We start from the raw sequence: 20,313 nt of genomic DNA, 5'->3' as shown, positions 1-20,313 counted from the left end.
ACCTGATAGATTCATGTTCTTGGGAGAGTCTTCAGACTTGATCCCTGGTAAACATGAACCTGATCTCAGGTCATATGACGAAGCACTCCATGATAAAGATGCAACATCTTGGCAAAAAGCGATGAATTCTGAAATAGAATCTATGTATTCTAATAAAGTCTGGGAGCTTGTAGAACCACCAAATGGTGTAAAAGCCATTGGATGCAAGTGGATCTACAAAAGGAAAAGAGGGGCAGATGGGAAGGTAGAAACCTTCAAAGCAAAGCTTGTTGCGAAAGGGTATACTCAGAAAGAAGGAATCAATTATGAGGAGACCTTTTCACCGGTAGCTATGCTTAAGTCTATCCGGATACTCTTATCCATTTCCGCTCATATGGATTATAAGGTTTGGCAAATGGATGTCAAGACAGCTTTCCTTAACAAAAGTCTTGAAGAAAACATCCATATGAAGCAACCAGAGGGGTTCATTGAGAAAGGCAAAGAGCATCTAGTGTGCAAGCTCAATCGGTCCATTTATAGACTGAAGTAAGCTTCAAAATCTTGGAACATCCGGTTTAATGAAGTAATCCAGTCATATGGATTTATTCAGTGTCTGGATGAGTCTTATGTATACAAGAAGTGCAATGGAAACGTGGTGGTATTTCTTGTACTATACGTAGATGACATTTTGTTAATTGGCAATAATATCAAAGTGTTATCGTACGTAAGGGTATGGTTGTCCAAACAATTCAATATGAAGGACTTAGGAGAATGTGCACACATTCTTGGTATCAAAGTCATAAGGGATCGCAAGAAAAGGATGTTGTGTCTATATCAAGCTTCATATATAAATACAATCCTTGCTCATTTTAGCATGCAAAACTCCAAGAAAGGTTTCTTACCTTTTCGGCATGGAGTAGCTTTATCTAAAGAGATGTCTCTGAAGACATCAAAGGAGATAGAGGACATGAAGGCAGCTCCTTATGTTTCGGTTGTGGGAAGCCTAATGTATGCAATGTTGTGTACGAGACCGGATATCTGTTTTGCCGTGGGCATGGTTAGCAGATATCAAAGTAACCCTGGACAAGGACATTGGACTATTGTAAAGCATATATTGAAGTACCTGAGGAGGACTAGAGATTATATGCTAGTTTACCAAGCAGATGATATGCTCCCTGTGGGTTACACGGATTCAGACTTCCAATCAGATAGGGACAATAGTAAGTCTACATCAGTCTATGTATTTACTTTAGGAGGTGGAGCCATTGCATGGAGGAGTGTTAAGCAGAAATGCGTTTCAGACTCAACTATGGAAGCTGAGTATGTGACAGCCTCTGAGGCAGCCAAAGAAGCTATATAACTTAGGAACTTCCTAATGGACTTAGATGTGATTCCTGGTTTGCCCAAAATCATCACAATTTATTGTGATAATAGCTGTGCAGCTGCAAACATGAAGGAACCATGAGCCCATAAGGTGAGTAAACATATAGAGCGCAAGTACCACCTGATACGAGACATCGTAAAGCGAGAAGAAGTTGTTGTCGCCAAGATTCCATCAACAGATAACCTGACAGATCCTTTCACTAAGGCCCTTCCGGCGAAAGCTTTTGATCGACATGTGGAGGGGATGGGAATCAGATGTATGGCAGCAAATATGGCAGCTTAGTCTTTAATATAAGTGGGAGATTGTTAGTGTGTATACTAAAAGCTTAGCTTTTGTAAACATTTATTTTGAAATAAAGAATCACATTGGTAAAAAATGTCTACATTTATATGCTAAGTGTAGTTGTTTAATTAATTTATATTGTAGATAACATGGTGTGTGGTGTCACACACAGAAGATCATGTTATCGGTTCTTTATAAATTATAAACAATAGCTCATGACTAAGATGGATAGGAACAAACCATTGGAATAGTCATAGTGTAATTTGGTATTAGTTTATCTTAACTATAAAATTACATTAGTACACTCTTAGTGTATTGAGCATGATCATTTAAGGTAAGTTCTTTTTATACTGACTTAATAAAAGAACAAGACCTTAGTTATTATGGAAGTGTGTGCTCTTAATCCTAATATAATAACAAACACATATATTTAGTATTTATTTCTTTGACCTATCAAAGGGTGAGATTTAGCTCGTTAAATCAAAATGTCCGATAAGTTGGGAAATGATATTACTTATAGTGTGTGTTGTTGATTATTGAAGGAAATTGTGTCCTAGTAATTTAGGTTGATAATGTCCCCAAGAGGAGCTTATAAGGATTGTTATGTTAAACCCTGCAGGTGGACTTAGTCCGACATGACAATAAGGTTGAGTGGAACTACTCTTGGACTAAGATATTAATTAAAGTGAGTTGTCAGTAACTCAATTAATTAGTGGGCATACGACATCTTAAACACAGGGAGATTAACACACTCATAATAAAAAGGAGCCCAAAATATAATTTGAGATTGGTGCGGTAGTTCAATAATAATTTTTTAGTGGTATGAATTATTATTGATGAAATTAAGTTGGGTGTTCGGGGCGAACACGGGAAGCTTAATTTCATCGGGAGACCAAAACCAATTCCTCCTCTCGGTCCCTATCCTAGCCTCTTAATTATAAAGTATTATACCCACCTATACACACTTTCCTACCCAACCTTAGGTGGCCGGCCAAGCAAGCTTGGAGTCCAAGCTTGGGCCGGCCCTTGCTTGGAGCCCAAGCTTGGAGCCCACGCTTCGTGTGGCCGACCATGAAAAGAATAAAAGGGATTTTATTTATAATATTTCCATATGTGGATACCATGATTTTAAAAGAGAGTTTAAAATTTAAATCTTTCCTTTTATAGCTTTCTACAAAAGATTAAGTGAAAGGTTTGATATCTTTCCTTATTTGTAGTTAAAAGGAAGATTTTAATTTTTGATAAAACTTTCCATTTTTGTAAACCATCTTGATGATATAAAAGAGAGTTTTAAAATTAAATCTTTCCTATTATAGTTTCTACAAAAGATTAAGAAAAGATTTGATATCTTTCCTTATTTGTAGATTGAGAGGAAGATTTTAATTTTAAAGATAACTTTCCTTTTTGGAAATCATCCACATGTTTTAATAGAGAGATTTTAATTTATAAAATTCCTTTTATAACCAACCATGAAGGGAAAAATTATTAGAGAAATTTTTATTTGAAAAATTTTGGGAAACAAATAAGGAAGTTTTAATTTTGTATTTAAAGTTGCCTTATTTGGAGCACATGAGGTGGTCGGCCATGTAAAGAGTTAAAAGGAATTTTTAATTAAATTTTCCTTATTAACCAATGGAAAGGAGAATAAGGGAATTTTAATTATAATTAAATTTCCTTATATGCCAAGACCAAGGAATATAAAAGAGGGGTAGAGGTGCCTCATCTCACAACATATCTTCTATAGTTTCTCCTCTCTTCCTTGGTGTGTGGTCGGCCCTATTCTCTTCTCCTTTTCTCTTCTTCTTTAGGGGCCAGTGCATCCCCTTCTTGGAGTTCTTCTGGTGGCCAGTTCTTGCTAGGAGAAGAATGAGAGAAAAGAGGCTTTGCTCTTGCATCCCTTGGAGCTTGGTTGGTAGCCGAGACTTGCTATCTCTTGGAGAAAGATGCTTGGCCGAAACTTGGAAGAAGGAAGAAGGAGGCTTGGTGGATTCTCATCTTGGTAGATCGTTGCCCACACAACGTCTGAGATAAGAAGAGGAATACGATAGAAGATCAAGAGGTTGTTGCTTACAAAGAAAGGTATAACTAGTAATTGTTTTCCGCATCATACTAGTTTTCTTTGTATGAATTCCAAACACAAGAGGCTAGTGATTCTAGGTTTCGGATTTATTTTGAATTTGTATTTTCTTTGTTTTTTGATCTTGTGATTCGATTGTTCTTTTTGGTTAAACCTAGAGTTACTAAAAAGAAATTAAATATTAAATTTCATTGAAAGGCTTTGTCTTGGAAGTGGTGGTTGCTCCCATATCCAAGAAGGCCTAGTGCCTAACCATGTTTAACCAAGAAGCCGATCTCTGAAATTAATATTTAATTGAATTTGTAACATGGGTGGATTTGGATCAATAATGTTAAGTTTCGTTTGCGATACAAGTCTAAACCTAGAAGAACAGATAAGTTAAATTTGGAATCAATAATGTTAAGTTCCGTTTGCAATTCCGAGTTTAATTTCTAAAGAACATAATAGGTTGTTAGGAAAGGTTTGACACTTGTACAAAATTTTTGTACAGTGAAACCGGTACGATCTTCCGAGTAACAACCAACACCGGCAACCTTCTACAAATGTTCGACAATTGAGGAATATGATTTGGTAGCTCACCTACATTGAATAACATTACAAAGAAACCGAAACTCCTAGAACATCCTTAATCATAGCCCTTATTTTTGTTTCTAATCTTTTATCTTTATTCTTTACTTTTCATAGTTGTACTAGTTTTCATAAATCATTTGATTAGTTGTTTAGCTAATTTGTGTTGAGTTATCTTTAGTGCTTATACCAGTCCCTGTGGATACGATATCTTTCTTTATTAGTGATGACGTATCCGTACACTTGCGGATCATTAACACTCACAAAGGTAGAAGATAGAGATCTTCTCCCTCTCTTCCATCAAAAAGTCCTCTCTTGTTGTTGCTTCTCCTCTTCGAGAAGCATCATAGCCATCCACCTTCTTGCAGAATTTTATAAGGCGTAGCCTCTTGTTGAGGGCTATTAGACAACCCCTTATGAAGGATAATTGGGCAGCCCCTTCCTCATCTTCGAGGAAGACGTTTCAATTGTCTCGACAAAAAATAGTACTTGATCTCTAGTGCAATCAAGTGTTGGAAAGAGGACTCCGATCATGGACCAGATTAGACGAAGGAAGTACGAGCTCGTGACAATCAACAAAGAGTTATTTTGCTACAACCAAAATAATTGGAGTCATCCCCAAATACAGGTTATTCGGAAGGTGTGTTTATGCTTGTACTATGATTCATATGTATATTGATCCATGTGTTAATAGTTTTATTTAGGTTATGCTTAAATGAACTAATATGTTTATTTTATATAGTTTAGCATGTCTAAATAAAATGATTAAATGAGCATTAGATGAATCAATCATATGATATTTTATCTTTGTTATGCTTTTAGGATCTTACTTATACAGTTAGATTGTAATGCATGCTTAGATAAAGATCATGTTTATGTTTATTTTAAAAATCATACGAACACTCTTTTGATTTAATTGTTAAATCAGAAATAAAATTTTAAATTTCTACTGTGCATATAAGTGTAAAAACACGATATCCGAATTTAGAATTCGGTTCTAACATAGACCGGCTATGACTAATAGTGCCTACTAGTTAAAGGCAACAATATTTGGGACCGATCGAAATGAAACTCGTTCGGTATTAACTTTTATTGGAATGAAATCAACCCAGAACAAACTAGGCTGGCTTTTCCCTTATTATTTTATTTGTTATCCTCCCGGGTGGTCCCTAAAATGTCATTCGATTGTAAGGCTAGTCGAGCTTTTGAAAGAGTTGCATTAAAAGCAAGGCTTGCCTTGATAAAGATGTTGATGCTTTGAGATGACTACCTATCAAACAAATTATTGATACAGGATTTTCATTGGTGACACATGTGCGTAGGTGCTTATGGGTAGATGCATTTTCCTATACCTGTCATTTCATCTCATCATCCAACAGTCCAAAATTTAGCCCTCCTATTTATTATTATGATCTGACAATTTTGCTTAAAAAGTAACCTTCGAAAATATTAAATCCTTCATTTCTTCTTCTTCCTCATTACTTCTTCTCCGCTCCTTTATTTTCCATTCTTGTCACCTTCTCTCACAAAAATGGTTGAGCATAGCGTGTGGTACACACTCTATTCCTTAGACTTCACCATCGTGGATACTCACGACCTCAATTTTAACTACAGACTTCCTTCCTACATAGTTATACCAACCAGTGAAGATCACTCCCATCTTCCCCTCGTAAAAAGCATCGCTGTATTTATAAAGCAAGTCATAGCAAGGTTCTATTTCCCCCTTCACCCTTTCTTTGTCTCTGTCAGATACTATTTCAGCATTCCACTTCAAAAACTCTTCCCCAATTCCATTCGCATCCTAAGAGGTGTTACTATTATTTTCCTTCTATTCGGTATCCCTCTATCTTCTCACCTGTTCCATCATTACTTCTGCCCTGAACAAGTGATGGATGACCTATTCATTTTTGTGCCCATCCTAAGATGACTTTTCTTAATAGGATTCTAGCCTAGGACGAGTGGAGAGATAAATACTTCCTCATTCGACTTCCACCCTCTCTGCATTATCCCATAATCTGGCAACAACATCTTTCCCATATTCCTAATTTGGGCAATATCCACATGGATCCGATCATTCACAAAGCTTTTTTGAGGCTGAGAGGCCTGAAGTTTAGCTTATTCGATTTAACCATAGAGGGATTATTATATATTTTTGGGCTTACCCTAGTTGGCCTTGGGCTAAGCACCACCTTTAGTAAGAAATCTTCATCTCTCCCTTAGTTATTTGTAAAGGTTTCTAATATTCACTTATTTTTACAATGGAGGCATTTACCCCGACCTTCCATTTCAGGAATACTCGTCTAAAGAAAGATATTTTAAATCAACGGGGGGAGGCTCTACTAAAGGACCATGAGGTTGGGCGAGCTTCATCCTCTACTGGCCATCTTCCTCCCCTAGATCCTTTCAAAGAAACCTCCTCTTCTGATTCCTCTTATTTGGATGCACCCTTCACATTTAAGCATAAAAGACCTCGATCAGAGACTCTAGAGTTACCTGCGTAGCCTATGATAGAACAAGCTTCCTTCGATGTAACCGAGTTTTTTTTATGGTCGGGGAAAGGAGCTTATGCCGCCCAAGCATCATCTATCTTAATTGGGTATGAGACCGATCGGTACCATTCTTGCACTCGCTGAGGCTGTGCAGGCTTTCAAGCCAGTCAAGCTAATATCAGAACCTTTGCTTGCCCATCCGGCCTTGCCACCAAAGGTGTCGAGTGCTTCTTCTATCACATTGTGAAGTTCGAGGTCAACCCCTGCCCTGAAGTCGACCGATCCTTTGCCTATGCCCTCTAGGATTGTACAGGATGTTGAGCCAGTCAAAATGATACCTCCCCCATCCGTTCATTCAGTATTGTTATGGGCTTCGGGGGCCCATCCTTTAAGGCCTAGCTCTCCGACCGGTCATCATTACCATTTCAAACAGTCTTATATATTACCAACTTAATGAAGGATGGAGGCTACTGCCTCATCTTTGTACGATGTATTAAAATTAAATGACCCCTTAGCCATATCTTGGCTGAAGGCTTGTGAACAGTCAAAAGGCTCTACCGTATCGGTATGCATGGATGAATATACTTTAAATTCTACTGCGGTTAGCTTATAACTTAGCATTCCTTATGATTATCATGCCTTATGAATTAAGTCTCCCTTATCATGGTTCCTTCAATTTTGTGCTTTTAGGTTGTATTTAAGCCAACTAGTTGTGGATTTGGAGCATGCTAATAAAGTTTTGAGAGGACAAGTAGAGGAGTTAGAGGTTGTCTCATCCGCTCCAAACATTAAAGTGGCTAATTTGTGAGAAAAGATTAAAATTCAAGCCAAGCTTCATTTATACATGGAGCAGCCCTTAAAGGAATCCCAATGACTGACATACTATCACCGGATAGACAAGAAAAGACTAGAAGTTTTGCTATTAACTGGTGAATCCAAGCCTCAACATAAAGTGCTATAAGGGTCAGGGTTGTTTTAGACCTGACTCAAAAACTATTCTGCTAGGGGAGCTGAAATCTTCTCACCTATCCAATCCCTCTGATCCGAATGATGAATTATCGTCCAAGGACATAGTAATTGTGGAGCAGTAGAGGAAATTAGATGCACAAGGAGCCCAGCTGGGATTATTACAAGCTGAATTAGACTCTATGAGGGCTAAGCTGGACACATCCAAGGCTGGGGAGGATGAGCATTTTGAAGTTAAATGAAATGTTAGTTAGAGCCCTAGAGCCAATCATTTGATGATTGTTGTATGAACTCGTTGTATCATATTCTTGTATATAAATAAAGGCATTTGTTTTTGGTTATTATACTTACTTGTATTAGTGCCAAATAACAAAGTATAATAGCGTCCTTGAGTAAAAGGTTCTTACCTATATCAATCGATTGGTTGAATCGATAGTGAGATGATATAAGGAACACTACTCTTAATCATTCCTAGTCGAGTATTAACATTCAGGGACAATGTTAATGCGACGAAACTAGCATGTAGGTCAACTAGATGACTTGATCTCACAAGTCATGGATATGGAGATATCAAGTTGGCACATGGGTATGCATACTGAATGACTCGCCATGAGAAAGTATCATGGATCGTTATATGAGTGTCATATACTTTCTCATGTGGCTATTAGTATGACTACTAGTCCTTGGACCTGAAGTCACCATGGTTCCCTACATAAGGGGTTACGTACTTTGGGTTCATCAAACGTCACCCGTAACTGGGTGGACTATAAAGGTGATTACTGGGTATGTAACAAATTATGCGGAGGGATGTGAGTGATGTAGATGGGATCTATCCCTCCTATATGACGGGAGAGACATCGATATTCTTGATAGAGTGAGACCACTAAGTGCATGGTCATGCCCAAATGAGTCAATATGAGATGTTGAGCTTATTTGATTGAGTGAGTCTACTTGGAGTTCAAGATTTAAATTGATTACAGGATGACACGGTCTATGCCTCACGTTGATCAATCTAGATGTCAAGGATAGAATGACACTTGTCATATTTTGTGAGGAGTCACAATTAGTAGTCACAAGGTGATGTTGGATCTCAACATTCTTGTAACTTGGGTAGTAATGATGTGTTGCTAGATACCGCTCATTACTTATGCTTCTAAATGGGTTTAGAAGCATTGCCAACGTTACAAGAACCTATAGGGTCACACACAAAGGACAATTAGATGGAGATTAGGTTCATATGATGAACCAAGAGGATTAGATTCATATGATGAATCAAATAGGATTAAGAGTAATCCTAATTGAACAAATTGAGTTGGACTCAATTTGATTCATGTGTTCTATGAGTCTAATTTAGATTATGACTCATTGAATCAATTTAATTAAATGAATTATATCCATTATATTAAATTGGCTTGAATTAAATAGTTGGATTTGATCAACCATGGGAGTTATAATGTCAATTTTAACTTGACTTGAGAGGAAGATGAAAAGTCAAGTTTCACTTGACTATATGCCACCTCATTTGTGAGTTGGCATTAAGTGGCCAATAATGGTGTTACACATCATTAAGTTTAGCACATGTGTGTGCCACCTCATGGAGGTTACAAATCTCCTCTTTAATGGCCACATTAAATGAGAAAGGTGGTTACACTCCTTAATGTGGCCGGCCACTTATTGTGGAGTGAATGAATTCATTTTTTCATTCAAGCCAATTCATTCCATCCTCTTCCTCCTCTCATTTTTTTTCTCCTCTCCCTCTCCTCCTCCTTGGCCGAACCACCTCAGGAGCTAGCACACCTTTGTTTGGTCTTCTCCACCTAGTTTGTTCATGTGGATACGCATAGAGGATCGTACACTTGACGATCTCGAGATCCGGCGAACCTTTGGACGAGCGGGATTGCGAAGGGCATCGCATCAAGGGTAAAATCTCTCAACCATGTAGTTCTAGTGTAGATCTAGATGTAAGAAACTCGTACACGTAAAATTTTTTTTTATTTTACTTCGTACGGATCCGGTGGCATGGGAATCGGGGTTTCCGCAATGCGAAAAAATGGTTTTTGCGGCCCGAAAATCCCAACAGTCGTATCAGAGCCACGTGTGAAGTCTTGTACGAGTTTAATTTATATTTTTAAGAAAAATATCAGTACTATACTTTTCTGTGAATTTCTGATTTTTATGGTTTTTATGGGTATTTTCTCGTAGAAGCGAAGCACAAGTGTTTAGACACTTGTAGGCTTCGACTACCGAGAAGATTTTTCCGAAACGGCAAGGTTTCGCCCCAAATCATTTTGGGACAGTAGGCTAAGGCGTTGTAGGATCGCTTAGGAACACTCGCGATGGTTATATCGCGGGTAGGGGTACTGCCCCTGGCCCCGCAAGGGGATTCGTTTCGCGATTGAGCCCGAAAATCGATAAACGGGACCGTCGGGAATTTTACTCATAAAAATTATAAAAAAATTGTAGTAAAATTACAAAAAATTATAGAAAATACATAATTTAGAATTATGTAGTATTTTGTGATAGTCATGGCCCAAAAGACCCAATTGGATTGGAAAAATTGTGTTGTAATTCATAATATGGCCTGCGTGCCATTTTGTGTGTTTGCGCGTGTTGTACTTGATTCGCGACCTGCGTGTCATGCCTTTCTATTTATTTATTCTTGTTGTAAATAGTTTAGACTCGAATGTAACTCGAGTTTCACCATTGTAATGTACAAAATGGAGCGGTGGAAGGTCCACTCGAGACGGAGTTACGAGGAGGGTGCGAGCAACACAAGGTGGTCAAAAGGAGGAGCTTGAGAAGTTGTTGACCTTAGATTGACCATCCGATCTTCTCATTGGCTTGAGAAGATCGTAGTAGGGCCATGACTAATCACAAAATTTAATTAATTGCTTGTGTGTGGGTATGTGATGCATGCTAGATTAGTAATTAATTAGTGCCTAACGATTAGATTAGATCTAAATCGTGTACAAGATGCACCCTAACAATTAGGTTAGATCTAAATCGCGTATAAGATACACATCGTTGATTAGATTAGATCTCAATCGCGTCAACTCTAAAATGCCTACCATGCCGTGATACCTATCACTACCTCGATCACATGTTGTTGTTGAATCTGCCAAAGCAGAGCAACACATATTATCTTGGTAGGGTACGAAGGGACAATCTTGGTCCCACCTATCAACGCATGGGTGAGTACAACTCAATTAGATTGAGTAACTAGTTAACTCAGTTGGATCGAGTAAAACTATAGGCATATTTCCAACGGTTGGAATATAGGACATAATCACATTTATATTAATTCTTGGGCGTATTAGCCAAAGCTAATTCAAGTTTTAATATAATTGCGGATAATGATCCTATAAACAAGAGTTGCATAGAGATGTAATTGGTAATTAGTTACCTACCGATCATACTAAGTCTTGGGTGATTTAGCCAAAGCTAACTCAAGACGAAGTATGATGTGGATCTTGTCTTACATGAATTACAGAATTCAGTGGGAGCATTATTTAGTTAAAGGCCTAATTAAATGATTAATAGAATATGATATTTATTTATTTTTCTGCAATTTTCTGTTGTAGATTACCATGACATCAAACATGAACACCTTCTCTCTGCGTTCTATCCTTGACAAGGACAAGCTCAACGGAGCAAATTTCGTGGACTCGTACAGGAATCTTAGAATATTTCTCACCCAAGAACGTAAACTGTACGTTCTGGAGTAGCCCATTCCGGAGGCTCCTCCTACCAATGCCACGCGAGCAAACAAAGATGATTACAAGAAGCATCAAGATGACACATTAGATGTATCATATCTAATGCTCGCGACCATGAACTCTGAGCTTCAGAAGCAACGTGAGTTAATGGGTGCTTATGATATGATTGAACATCTTTGTCAACTGTATCAAGGACAAGCAGGGCACTAGAAGAGGAATTGCACAGGATACCTGGAAGATCTTAAGAAGAAGAGAAATAAGATTTCTACTTCAGGTATAAATGTTATAGAAGTCAACCTCTCTATTTCTTCATCGTGGGTATTAGATACCGGATGTGCTTCTCACATTTGTACTAATGTACAAGCGTTGAGAAATAGCAGAGTATTGACGAAGGGCGAGATAAACCTACGAATAGGCAATGGAGCACGGGTTGCTGCTGTTACTGTAGGAACTTACTATCTATCTCTACTGATCCAGTCTCAGAAGCTTGACAAGACGGAGATCCGGGAGAAAAAACCTACCGCTGGTGAAGAATAATACCTGTAGAACAATGATCCGAGAAACCCAAAGTGGATCAGAAAGAATAGAGTCACCGAATGCCCTCCTTGCAAGAAGACCCGATGAGGGGAGAGAAATCCAATCGAAGAGAAACAAGATTCGGAGCTTCCGAGACTTCCTGCGCACAAGAAACTAGCCAACACTATCGTCAGTGACCTAAGACCGGGGTGGGAATCCCTGGCTAGGCCCTCCGACGCTCAAGTTAGTGATCTCTCTTGGTGTGGAAGAAGGAAGAAGATGAACAGTGGTTGAAAATTAGGGTTATGAATGTGCGCAATGATCTGAACTTACCTTGCCAACAGAGAGGATTCCCCTTTTTATACAACTTCATATAACCTCCGTAGTCATGAAGTGGACCCTAGTTTATTAGAGTTTGTTATGGGATGATATAAGTTGCGTACTTGTGGCAAATGACTTTTAAGGAATCTTTTTTGTACCCCAGATGTACCTTCTTTGTCGTCTAGTACCTGCAAAATAGTCTAAAAACACATTTCCCGCCAAAACATATAACACCTGTCATACAATCATATACTGCAAACATCTTCTTGCTTCTTGCTCCTTTGTTTCACAAGTTCTTCTAAAGTATTTCCACCTTTCCTACTCGTCCCTCCTATTTTTACTATATCATAGATAAATTAATATACTAATGTTTCTTGTGTTGATTAAGGTTGAGCCTAGTTAGGTTTGATTAATTATTATTACCTCTTATGGGGCTTCTGGGGCAATGCTTGTCAGGGCTCCTTTATGTTTATTATTCTAGCTAGTCCTGGGTCATGTTTTATCAAATATCATTTCAGGATATTAGTCAAACCGGTCGGTATTGGCTTTCCTTGTAAAAGGCATGTCTCGGTCGATATTGGCCTACCTCTTTTGAGGTATATCCCGACCGATATTGGCCTACCTCCTTAGAGGTATATATCGGCCGATATTGTCCTACCTCCTTAGAGGTATATACTGATCGATGTTGTTCCTCTAAGGTATATCCCGGCCGATATTGGCCTACCTCCTTTGAGGTATATCCCGGCCGATAGTGGCCCATCTCCTTAGAGGTATATGCCGGCCGATATTGACCTACCTCCTTAGAGGTATATGTTGATCGATATTTTTCTTCCTCTAAGGTATATCCCGGCCGATATTGGCCTACCTCCTTTGAGGTATATCCCGGCCGATAGTGGCTCATCTCCTTAGAGGTATATGCCGGCCGATATTGACCTACCTCCTTAGAGGTATATGCTGATCGATATTGTTCTTCCTCTAAGGTATATCCCGGCCGATATTGGCCTACCTCCTTAGAGGTTTCTACCGGCCGATATTGACCTACCTCCTCTGACGTATATCCCGGCCAATATTGATCTATCTCCTCCGCTCGATTATATCCTTTCCCTTTCTTATCGGGGATCCATAAAACCTAACCCATATCACTAGACTTCCCCTCAAGTCTAGTCGAAGGAGGTGTAGACGACTGACTAGACACAAGTCTGATTTTGTTTTTTTCCCTACCCATGACTTTGCCACAGGTACTGAAATGACCTTACAAATTTTGTGTACAACTATCTGGTGAACTTGAGTATAGTGATCCCGTGAACCTCAGTACAGTGATTCCTTGGGTCCTTTGATCCTTTAAATAGGGTTACAACCCTCTCTTCGTTCACCACTCATCTCAGTTCTTTTCCTTCCTTGCTAACTTTCCCTGCTAAGAGTATGGTCTTGGATCCCCCCTTTTTTGGGGGCGATTCTTGTTGGTCAAGGCGAGATCTATGTATGAGTTTTATTCAAGTTTCTACTTCGTCTAACTCTAGGGTTCGAGAAACTGTCCCAAGAGATAAAGTTCCTCAAAGCCCAGAATTTTCAGCCAAAGGTGCCACTGCTCTGAAGCCTCAAGAAACTTCAGAGAGGTTTTTGTTATTCATGGAGGGACAACCACATAGCCCCTGGGTATCACTACAAAGGCGTAGCCCAGGTTACCCCTGGGCTAAGCTTGGTGGCTCTAGTTGTAGAACTCCAGGGCTTGAGCGGGAACGAGGGCTCTTTCAGACACCTTTCCACCAAGGCATGAACAAATTTGCTCCTCTTTTGCTCATGTGCCCATTCTGCTTCATAGTCTCCTTCATCTTGGCGAAATATTACTCCTTCTACTCCTTGACAAGCTCGGACGAGCTTCCTCTGCGCTAGGTAAAATGTTCCCACTTCTGCTCCATGGTAAGTTTGACTCCAGTGAGACTGAAATTTTCTAAGCATCTCAAGAGCTTATATTTGTAATTTTTGTTATCTGTTTGAGGTTTAATGTTCTGAGGGGAAATGTAATGTTATATACTTGACCATATTCTAAGTGTAAAAACAATCTTTTGTATTGAATCGAGTGACTCTATTGAATCCTTCTAATTTATAAGAATAAATGTGATGTTGTGCTCATTACCCCTTCGTATATCCTATGTTTTGTTATCTCGACAAATATTTTTCATTTATTATGGCCACGGCTATCTTGACCGCTGGAATGCTTCCCTATTATAGCTAACCTTATACCGACCGGCATTAGCTTGTTGATCACAAACAATGTTATTTAAACCAATGTTATACTTGTCCGGTATAGCAGAAGTTATGTCGGCCGATATAAAATTATCTTGATCAATGCTAGTTTATATTTTATAACGATATTAATTTAAAATCTGTTACTCGCCTAAATCGTTATCCTTAAATGTTCTTGTCCTTAGCCTGGACTTAGTCAAACTCAGTCTCTCTCCCTTTATTATGCCTAGTTAATTACGTCTCCTTTCAAAACTTCCTGATTGGTGATTGGCTCTACCTCAGGTAAGAGAATGTTGGAAGCATACAACGAGGTGTTACCAACCCCAGAGTGATCCGATCCATCGCATCCAGTATAAATGTTTCTTTATGATTATATGACACATACTTTCTCTTGCTGCCACGTCATGTACGCCTTTGCCTTTTTCCTGTGATCCTCAGCGTCTGCTGAGATAAAAACGTTTTGATCTGACGACGGCTATGTGTTTTTCAAACCCTAAACCCTTTGTCTTCTTTTCAACTTTGTCCCTTCTTTTCTTACCTTAACGGTCTTCTCTTGCTGCAGTTTTCGACCAAACCTCGTGCTCATCGTTTCTCGGCGACCTCCTTTCTTGCTTTCAGTAAGTAATCTGTTGTTTTGCTAGCCTCTACTCTTGTCTATGGCTGAGGAAGCAATTGCTCCTTGGTTTGTCCACATGTCTTATTCCTTTGATAAAAGTGTTAGGCTTACCATCCGTCGTCAATATGAAATTCCCCGAGAATATAGCATCTTAATCCCAAAACCAGATGATCATCCTCATCGTCCTCCTGCTAATTGCGTGACTTTTTTCAAGGATCAGTTGATAGGATGTTTATGGTTTCCCATTCCTCCTTTCCTGATCGAAATAAGCCAGTATTTTGATATTCCTTTGCAACAGCTTGCCCCTAACGCCTTTCGTTATCTATGTGGTGCTTACATGCTATTTCGTGTGCTAGATATTCCTCCTACTCCTCAAAATTTTTTCATGTTTTCTTATCCTAAGTGTTCAGAACCTGGTGTTTTCTTGTTCCAGTCAGGAACTAAAATGGTTCTTTTTGAGGATATGCCCTCGTCTCTTAAAGCTTGGAAATCCCACTTCTTCTTCATAAAGTTTCCTGGACCCATTCCTTGGTCTTATGCATGGAAATCCTCTTTACCCTCTTTTCCCGATATCAAAGAGTTCCATCTCCATCCTTCTTTTCCTATTTATTGTGAAAAGTTGTTAAATCGTCGACTTTCTATTCCCAAGTGGCTGAGAGTCGATCTTCTATACTTGTTCGGTCTAAGCCCCGTCAAACCCGATACACTAGGCTCTTTAGGTAAAACCCTATTTCTTTCTTGTTGATTTTAACTAACTAAACTATTTTTCTTTTCTATGTAGTGGAGAGCTTTTATGATGCCTTGATTGATGAAGAACTGCGTCTGGAGGAGGATGCAATTCACGCCAAAGAAAAAGACCTTCTGGCTGCTATTACTCCGCCACCTTCAATCGAAGAGCCGACTCCTTTAGCTGAGCTACCCAGCTCTTCGAGAGTTCCTGAGACTCCTTAAGGTCTTCCCATAGAAATTCCTATTATTTCTTTACTCGCTGTTGCTTCTCTAGTGGCTGTTGCTACCTCATCGTCCGCCCCTCTTCCTATCATTGAACTCATGTCTCCTGGTAGCCCAGGTAAATCGATAGCTGAAATTGCTACCGACAAGCGTCCGAGGCGCAAACTTACCTGGGTTCCTCCGTCAAAAAGGAGGCTTATCTTTCCTGCTAACGAACTGATTTCAGAAGATTTTGTTCCTGCTGACCTTCCTTCTGATGAGCCTGCGCTGGCTGAACTTTACCCTTCTCTTAGTTTTCCTGCCTCACCTTTCTCCAATGCCAATGCTTCTGGCGATGTCTCTTTCACCTTTCCATTGTCTATTCCAGTGTCCGGATCTTTACCCTCCTCACCTTCTTCTTATTTAGTCTTTGCTCCTCCATCTATTCCTACTTCCTCCTTCTCTGCTGGTTCTTCTACTATTCCTGTCCTCCCCATATTGCTAGGAGGTTCCTTTGCCCACGCTTGGGATAAAGTTTGTCCCTTTTTTGAAGAACTCACTACTCCCGAAACAATTGATCGTTTCTCCCATAATGAGAATCAAGTATGTTTACTAACGTCTACTTCTATTTCTTAGCGATTATCTCATGACCCTTTATTATATTTCTAGCGATGGATAGAAAACATGGGCTTATCTCGGCTAATGCACAATTTATACAATGAGAACAAGAAGCTGAGATCTGAAAATGATAAGCTGAGACAACAGGTTACTGAGTTATCTTCTGCCGCATTTTCCGTTGCTGCCAAGAAACAACTTGAAGCTCAGATTGAAAATCTTCAAGCACAATTCCAATCAGCTACGGATCTTAACCAAGAATTAACTTCCAAAATTGGCGAACCAAAGGCTGATTATGAAGCAGAATTGGCTGAAAAACTTAAAGTCCTGCAGCTGAAGGAAGATGAAATAACTTCCTCGAACACCTCCCTTAATTCAGTTAAAACCGAGGTTTCTGTCAAAGAAAACGAACTGAAGACTTCCCAAACGGCTCTGGTGGTCTACAAGGCGAACGAAGATACTCGTTACAAGGAACGGGCCACCATCATGATTGAATCTCCCGAATTCAATAGGCCGATCGTGAAGTCAATCTTAGCAGTCTTTACTGCGGGAGCTAAAGGGGAGATTCAACAATTGCGAGAGGAAAACTACGTATCTCGTGATCCTCCTCCGAACTTCCTAAATCATCGCAAACTTATCGAGGACAAGCCTCCTGATCTATTCCCTCAACTGACCTTAGTATAACTTTCTTTTATTACTTACATTCGAATCCCTGTAAAGGGGGACCAAAACTTTGTGATGACAATCTAGCGAACTCATGTAAAGTTGATTATCCCTTTTCATTGTTAAATTTACTCTTCCTTATGACGATCGTCTGTTTTGTTTAAATATGTTAAATGTCGCTTGACTGGTCATCATAAAACCTCACCCAAAATATTATTATGTTTACCTATTTAGATTGTTTCATCATGACCGGGCGGTATATATCAATGCTGACAAATACCATCCGATACTTTATAGATTAATTGTGTCTCATTCGATCTAGTACAGTTCTATTGTGATATTCTCAATATCGGTCGATTTGCTCTACTTGATTGATTTACACTCATATCTACGTATGTCATCTTATGTATTAACCAAATTTAATATGGTTTTATCATAGTGTATGCCATTTGACTTATCATAATAAGCCTTTGGTCAACATATTTGAATGGCATTTATCTCGACCGATTTATTATGACCGACCGATTCATATTTATGAATCTCGTCCGGTATCCTTTAACCAAGTCCCGTCTATTAGCCAACGCCTTGTACCCAACTTTTGCCTGGTCTTATTATGTCCCTCTGGGTTTGTTATTTTATTAGATAAATAATCCGAACTTATAGTACTTGACCAATTTTTCCTTATATTCGTCAGACTTTCTTAAGAATTAAAATTATATCTAGGGAAACTTTTCACATTTTTCGAGGAAGATTACTTAACTCCACCTCTCTCTCTCAGGATTCATTCCCATTTTTTAGAATTTGATTTTATACTTTAATGTTATCACCCCTTTATGACGATTGAGTACTTTTTCTTTTCTTGTCTCCTTCTGCTATCTCTGTTTGGGGGTTTTAGCACAGGACCGAAAGGAAAACAAGGGTTTTAAGAAGTTCTATCCCGCTTTCCCACTTTTCTCTTCATCTCCCTTGATTCATCTTCCTTCTACTGTTTCACTATGGCAACTTCCCCTCCTGCGTGGTTTCTTTCGTGTGTTTCCGACCTTATAGAGTTAGAGGAAGTGGATTTAAAGGTGAGCTATGGTTTTCCTTTTTATATAGCCCGTCCTACTCCTCAGGATAGTCCACATCTTCCACTTTTAGGGTGTATATCTATCTTCCGAGATCAAGTCCTACAGGGTTTTCGATTTCCTCTTCACCCTTTTTTTTTTTGACGTTAGCCTCTATTTTAACATTCTGCTCAATCAGTTTGTCCCTCAGTCCTTTTCTATCCTTATGGGTTTTGTCGGGGTATCTAAACTGTTAGATTTTCCCTTATCTCCTCGTCTTTTTCATCACTTCTTTGTTCCTCGTCAAGTAGATATTGGTGTTTTCAAATTCCAATCTCGTCCCAAGGTCATTTTGTTCAACCGAATTCCTCCTCAGGGGGAATGGTATCACAAATTTTTCTATATGCGTCTCCCTTCTCCTCCTCCGTTTCCCATTCAATGGATATATGTTCTACCTCTGATTCCTAGTACCCATAATCTCCTTAGCGATCCCTCTGTTGCCTTTGCCTTATCTAAACTGAGGGGAGCAAAATTCAGCTTGCCGCATCTAATTTTGGAGGGTTTGATGTTTCCTTTTGGGATAGGCAGTATTGACACTCCCTTAGATGGCTCTTTTGGTACGTATAAACATTTCATTCTGCATTTACTGATTAGTATATCTCTTTTATAATGGTGTTTAATTCCTGTGTTTCAGCTGATGCTCTTCTTCCAGCTTTTATGTACAAGAATTCTACCATGACTAAGTCCTTTGTTAATAATCTTGGAGAAGAGTGGTTGCGAGCTCGCCGGGCTAATCCTAATTCCTCCACCTTGGGCTTGCTATCCGAAGAAGAGCGACAGGCAGAGGCTGTCGCAGCAATGGAGGAGGAAGAAGAAGAACCTTTTATTGGCTTAGTCAAAAAGCCAAAGCTTATTGAGGATGCCTCCTTTGGCGATCTCTTTGGTACTTTTGTACAAGCTCCTCTTGTTCCGGCGCCCATTTCTCTTGAGAGAGGCACCGATAATTCCTATCCATGTTATCTCTAATCCATAATCCTTCTCTTAGGATGATGAGACCTGGTCTGCTCATCCCCTCTTCTTGTGCTATTATTTTAGCTCCTTCTGCTTCTGCTTCTACTTCTGAGATGGCCATTATCCCTTCTATGTCTTCTACACCTCTTGCATTGGCCTTGCCTCCTTTAGCTTCTGGGCCCCAGGCAAAACGGACACCTTACCGGAGATCTTCTCCTAGTGCTGGGCCCTCAGCTATTCGCGTTTCCACGACTGAGTCAGTATCCCTTGCATTGCCACCTTCTATTCCATCTAGTTCTTCTTATGCTGCTCTTGTTTCTACTACTTCTTTCCCTTCCATTGCATCTTCTTCTTCCCTACCTCCTTCTTCCTCCGTTCCCCGGCCTTTATTTAAACAGGCTATGGGTATGCCTTCTCAATTGGGACAGACCTCTGATCCACTTAGCTATGGTTCTCTACAACTACAAGGCCTATTGGCCGAATCTTGGCTATAGGGCCAAGAACAACTAAGGGGCCTTAGTCTTCCAAATAGAGCCGACCACCACAGTCGTCAGGCAGTAGCTATAAGTATTCTTGGTTATATGTTGTCAACTTCGTATCCTTATCTTTAACTGTATCATCATTTTGTTTAGTTCCTTGCCTCGAGTCTGCACATCGACTAGTTACTTATGGCTCGGGACCGGGAGAACAATAAGTTAAAAGCTCAACTAGAGACATTGAAGGCTACTTTACCTCCTTCTAATAATGACCTGGCTCAGTTGCAAGAGAAAGTAGCCTTGCAAGATCAATAATTAGGGGCATTGAGACAGGAATTAGAGGAATCACAAAAATTATTAAAAGACAAAGATCTTGCAAGGAGAACTTTGGAGTTACAGGTGGATCGATTAC

The sequence above is a fragment of the Zingiber officinale genome, chromosome 2B (assembly GCF_018446385.1).
Source record: "Zingiber officinale cultivar Zhangliang chromosome 2B, Zo_v1.1, whole genome shotgun sequence".
Lineage (NCBI taxonomy): Eukaryota > Viridiplantae > Streptophyta > Magnoliopsida > Zingiberales > Zingiberaceae > Zingiber > Zingiber officinale.
The sequence above is the reverse complement of the archived record's forward strand: the minus strand, read 5'-3'. Positions refer to the sequence as shown.